Source organism: Macadamia integrifolia, chromosome 10 (assembly GCF_013358625.1).
Source record: "Macadamia integrifolia cultivar HAES 741 chromosome 10, SCU_Mint_v3, whole genome shotgun sequence".
In the NCBI taxonomy this organism is placed as follows: Eukaryota; Viridiplantae; Streptophyta; class Magnoliopsida; order Proteales; family Proteaceae; genus Macadamia; species Macadamia integrifolia.
In genome coordinates, this window is record NC_056566.1 from 1,950,469 (window position 1) to 1,956,804 (window position 6,336).

General features: G+C 40.4%; 1 pseudogene; it reads right to left on the reverse strand.

Moving 5' to 3' along the window:
- Window positions 1–5,049: 5,049 nt before the first annotated feature.
- On the reverse strand, window positions 5,050–6,092 carry LOC122092099 (annotated as a pseudogene).
- Window positions 6,093–6,336: the final 244 nt, after the last annotated feature.

The window sequence follows — 6,336 nt, forward strand, 5'->3', positions numbered from 1 at the left end:
TTTCTTTTTTTTTTTTTTTTTTTTTCTATACTTGATACTTTACGTATGACATGCAGTATTTGTGCTTGCCAAATGTCTTCCAGTGACACTGTAATGGCTATACGAATTTTGTAATGGATTGTGCAATAAGTTCATAATAAAACAAGACCCAAATATTCGTAGAGCGCACTTCAAATATCCAAAACATAATGATTTTTTCATATGGGTAGATGAATTTAAAATATATGATTGTGGGGAAGGATAATATAAGGTACGCATCGCGAAGACCAAAGCAAACTATAGTCATAGATTTTGGTGTTGCCCAAAATCAACCGAGGTATAACTTTATCTCATAAACTGATGTATAATTGCATAATTGTGAAAATTATTATTCTAATACAATTCAAATAACTTACAGGCCCAAGATCGAGGTTGCAAATTTTTCAGATGGATTTGTGCTGATAGCAGTTCCTCTAGTACTCTTTGTAGTACACATTCATCCGATTGTGCAAGAATCTCAAACATTAAAACTCATTCATCTTCATCATATCCCTCCTCTGATTTTGTGAAGGGATACTTACAAAGAGCAATACAAGGCAAAGAAGAGAAGACAAAAATACTGAAAAGTGAGATTGAAGTCTCTGAGGAAAAGAGCCTAAATGCAGTTAACAAGTTGGACCTAAACAAAGGTGGCAATTAGATCTTCTTGGAAATTAACTGTTGTTTAATACATTTGGCATATTGTGAATGTAATAACAATGTAATTTTTTTTAGATTAATTTATGGTAATTAAAAATGATGTTGTACGATAAAGTGTGCAATATTTTCTAGTTTTGAAAATGGTGTTGGACCAAAGGGTTATGATTTCATTTTAAATTAAATAAAGAGGATGTTTTATATTATTTTAAACAATTTTTTTCTGTAAGAAATGTTTTCAGAAGCAGCTGTTATCAAACAACAATATGTGTAAAAAACGTTTCAAGAAATAGGTTTATCAAACACCTAAAAATCCGTTTCTAGGGAACAGAAACGTGAATTTATGTTTCTGCTATTTCTGAACACAGAAATGTTGTCAAACGGTGCCTTAGTTGAGAAAAATGTGATTCATGATTTTATTTATGGGTGACTGATAGCAATGGTTAAATGTTCGGAAGTTATAAACAACACATTCAAATGTCAACAATTAATCTACTTTTAGATAAATCTCTCTCTCTCTCTCTCTCTGTAGTGCATCCGTGCAAACACCACCCTCTTTTACCTTCACAATCTGCCCCTACCATCGTACACCGACTGCCTTAATCACTTAGACACCCAATTTCCCTTTGTCAGCCCCGTCCTCTGCATCTCATGCCCACCCCCCTACATCTCCTAATAGGCACTTCCTTTTCACTGTTCCGTTCATTAAAGTAAAGAAGAAGAACAACCACAAGAGCCACTCATTAACAACAAACTTGGTCGCAAATACTGGATCATTCATAGAAAACAAACAGTTTCACTAAAAAATAAGTTCACATATAGGGGAATCTACAGATTCATAAGCAACCAAAACCTGACTAACAAAATTGGACAATAGGAAATAGAGATGAAATTAAAGATGATTACTACTGCAAATTTTCTCTCAATGTGCGACAACAAAAATCGGACTGGAGACTAAGAAATATCAGATCATGATAGCCAAAGATGTGGTCAACAAGGTGAGGGAATAGGAGGCGGCGAAGGAGACAACAAGAGCAAAACAGAAACAGAGTAGAATACCGTAAGGACGCTTATGAGCTTCGTCATCTTGCTCAGGGGAATCCATGAAAGAGATTGGTTAAATGCTATGGTGGAATGAGGTTATGCTGAAGAGAACGACGGTGTGGGAGAGCCAATAGCAAGTTGAATGTTTTTTATATTCAACAGCTGAGACTTAACATTAATAAATCAATGATTGAGATTAAAATGTAGCATTTCTAACTAACCCTAGGGGGTAGCACAATTGGTGAGCAACAAACTTGGTACGAGCCATAAACTCGGACGTTCTGTACACCTTGGGCCACTCACACAGGGGTGTTTAGTGTTCTTCACTGCTTTTAGTGCAATTTGAATGGTTCTCATTCAACCTCGGTATGACCCGATCCATGCGATTGTGGGGTCAATATGGGCCCGTAGGACTAGTTAGGCCAGAGGCCTGGATCCCGTCGTTAGCAAAAAAAAAAAAGTAGCATTTCTAACTTCTTAACATTAGGGCCTGCATGATATCCATTTTGTTTCAGGGCTAAATTTCTATCCATAAATGAATTTTTCTATTTCTGCTTCTGGGCCGTATTTCTGGTTAAGTTTTAATTTTTATTTTTTATTTTTTTTATAATATGTGGTAAGTTCTATTTCTGAACTAGAAAAGGAATAGAAATGCATTTATTAAGCGCATATTAATTTCTGAATATGAAACTTATATAAGTTTATTAAAATTCATTCAATACTCAAAATTTTAACATAGAAGATGGCGATGGCGATAGGGGTGGTGGTCGCAGTGGAGGAGGAGGAGGTGGTGTTGGAGATGGAGGAGGTGGTGGGGTGGTAGTTGAAGTTGCATTGGAGGTGTTTTATTTTTAATATAAAATTACTTCTATGCCCATCAAATTAATCATGTGCTTATTGAAGAGCAACCCCTTATTTATCCCTCTTATTTCTGGGATAGAGAAGTTCCTAAAATATACTTTTTTCTATTTCTCAGCAATATTCTGGTCTAGATTCATTCCCAGGAAAAAAAAAAGGCATTAGCAAATGATTTTTTTTTTTTTTGAGGAACAAAAAATTAAGAAATAGAGAAACAGAGTGGTTAGAGAAAATTGCATTACCACCCCCTGAATTTTGGCCCTTATTCAACGCCACCCCCTGGACTTTTTGAAACGTCATAGCCACCCCCTAAAAATTTTAAAAATTTCAAATTGATCCCTGCCGTTAGTCGACCGTGTTAAATGAATGAAAACCCGTTAGTTTTTTACAATATACCCAAAATACCCCCACCTATTGTGAGAGGACAATATTGCCCTCTCTTTCATTTCTTCTTCTGAACCCATCTCCCATCTCCCATCTCACTCCTCACTCACTCGGTCGAACAAGAAGAAGAAGAAGACGATAACCTGCAACTTGATCATGCCCTCCGGCGTGCGAACCTCTTCCCCCTCCGGCTTGCGAACATCTCCCAAGGTATGTATGTTTCAGTTTCTTCTTCTTGGGCATTTAGGATTCCACCATGCCGACCTTCGGCAGAGTATGCTTGAGAAGCCACCCAAATTGAGCTGCACCACATTCTTCTTCACTGAAAACCTACCTACCACAATGACTTCTATGAGGATGACGAAGACAAAAACAAAAAGGATAAGAAAGAGAATAAGCTGAAGTTGCGACCGAAGCTCCCACATAAAGTAATTTTTGGAGGCTGTGGCGGTGGTGGTGTTGACTCTTCACCAAGCCAAACTTGGACAGAGGGCAATGTGGCTCTTCAATCTCTGCTTCTACTGCTATGTCTGCCTCGTCAGACTACAGTAACAATAATAAGCCCTTCAAGAAATGGAAGATCGACGGTGGCAATTGCATTTACGATGATGGAAAACATGAAGATGCCGATTATGATGAAGAAGGTGATGCATGCTTGATTGGATCTGATAACTGGAAGAAGGTATGCAATATTGCAATCACTAATTTACTCAATGCTACAACCGACTGGAAGTAGTAGTGGCATTGATAGCAGCAATGGCGGTAGTAAAGCCTAAAACAAGTTGGCAATGATGGTGGTGGCAGATGAGGTCGGAGGAGTGAAGGAAGCAGTCGGGGACCGCCAGGAGGGTGAGAAGGCAAGAAGGCGAGATCAGAGGTGATGGAGGAGGAGACAAACATCCAAAGTGCTCATCCGCAGGTGAAAGAATTGAATGTTAATGAAGGTGTGGAAGTTTATAACATGATTATGCTGAAGGATTCAGCTCAATTTGGGAGAGGTTCGCACGCCAGAGGGCACAATCGAGTTGCAAGTTACCGTCTTCTTCTTCTTCTTGTTCGACCCAGTGAGTAAGGAGTGAGGAGTGAGGAGTGAGATGGGAGATGGGAGATGGGAGATGGGTTTAGAAGAAGAAATGAAAGAGAGGGCAATATTGTCCTCTCACAATAGGTGGGGGTATTTTGGGTATATTATAAAAAACTAACAGGTTTTCATTCATTTAACATAGTCGGCTAACGACAGGGACCGATTTGGAATTTTTGAATTTTTAGGGGGTGGCTTTGACGTTTCGAAAAGTTTTGGGGGTGACGTTGAATAAGGACCAAAGTTCAGGGGGTGGCAATGCAATTTTCTCTAATGGTTATTATGTAAGTCTTAAGCGCTGCTACCTTTTAGCCTTTATTTATTTATGGGAGAGGGATAGATATGCTAGCGTAGCACCTAGGAATTAGGAATGTTAGTGGGATTTTAACCGTAGGATTTGGTTAACTTGAATTGAATCGTTGGATGGAAAGATATACAAATTTACAATCCATGGTTGCAACACCCTCTCTCTCTCTCTCTCTCTCTCTCTCTCTCTCTCTCTCTCTCTCTCTCTTCCCATCAGAAAAGACATTCATTTGACTGGATCCAGTCGGAGAAAGCGAACTCCGATGAGATCTTTTACCATATCAGACCGAGAAAGTAAACTTCGATTGGACCTGTTTTCGTTTTCTCAAATCAGCAGAGTATGAGAGAGAACATAGTGGAGATAAGGTGTAGGAGGAAAGAGTGAGTGGAGGAGGGAAGGGAGCTTGCACATCTCTACTGCTGCCGCCACTGCTGTAGCAATAGGAGTTGTTTTCTCATGAACTCGCAGCAATTGTTTTTTTATTTTCCTTTCTTTCTATTGGCGACATGTTTTTTCCCTTTCTTCCACCGATTTGCAGAGAGCCACTGCTACCGCCGCTATTCCACCAACTCCTCTGGTTTTTTTTTTTTTGTTACGGGAGGCCCAATCGGGGTCTGTAAACTACAATTCCAAACCAAGTCCATTTTCAAGTCATATAGACTTGCCAAATACACCTGAAAAGCAACCAAGAGGTCTATGATCACAAAAATGTGGCAACGTTGAAAGCCAATTCCGATCTCAGTTAGTCTTCACAAAATGGGGCGACAGCAATTTCCCAATCTCTAGGAATCCAACTGTCTCCTTCCCATCAAATATTGTCGTCAGCTTTTCATCACATCGGATCTCCCTTTTATTTGCTGGGTTCTGAAGGCTGTTGAGTTTGATGTAGTCCCAGATTTTCTTGACAGCATCGGTACGAGAGGCCTCAGAAACGCCGAGGAACTGGCGCATGGCAGGGGAGTGACCTTGAAGATACCACTGGTACGGTTCGGTGCTTGAGGCTTAGTAGCATTGACGCCGGAGGAGGTTGCAGCAGGTGCTTTTGCCGCCTTCGCAGCTGCCATGAGAGCCTGAGAACCTCTAAAAACCCTAGAAGATGACATAACTACAACGTAGCTTCGCAGTTCTTTCGGTTTTCCCCCCAAAAACTACCAACTCCTGTGGTTTGAGCTGCTGCTACAGCCGTTGTTGCTGTTGCCGCTGCTGCTGCCCCGCCGCCGCTGCTGTAAGCAGGAGAGGTTGCTCCCCATGACTCGCTGCTGCAAGCAGGAGAGTTTCTCCACGACTCCTCTAGTTTGAGCCGCTGCTACCGCCGCTTCCCCGCTACTACTTTCCCCGACTTTTGAACTTTTTCTCCAGACTTTCGAACTTTTTTTTCTCCCGGTTTCTCTGGCAACAGTTGTTTTTTCTCTAGGTTTCTCCGCTGTTAGTGAACATCGACAGGAGTGGGTTTTTTTTTTTTTTTTTAATCGATTTGCACTTGGCGATGATGCTTCAAGCATACTGGCCAGAGAAAGGGTTGTTGCCTGCGATGGTGACGCTTTGACCACATTGGCCTGAGAAGGGCTTCATTGGGGGAGTAGTACCATGGAGCCGCGGTATTGGACATGTTTTGTAAGACCTCACCACATGAACGGTTCAGATTTTTTATGTTTCATCTAATGATTAAAAACCTACTAGTATACCTTATTCCTAGGTGTTATGATAGTATACCTGTCATTTTCCCTTTATTTATTTATTTTATTAATAGTTGAAACTTTTATTAGAAGAAGTCAATGACTCAACGCAGGAGAATCTCCGACTGAAAGAAGCATTTAAACAATGAAAAAGTGTGGATGAAATAGCTAAACTTGGGCACTTCTCAAAGGGTTGAAGTAGGCATGGGACAAGGGGTGGAGGACAGAAGAAATCTGGAGTAATTTTGATGATTCACAACATTTTTTTGAACAATAGCACTAGTTCTTGGCCTTGGAACTCGATTCCCCCC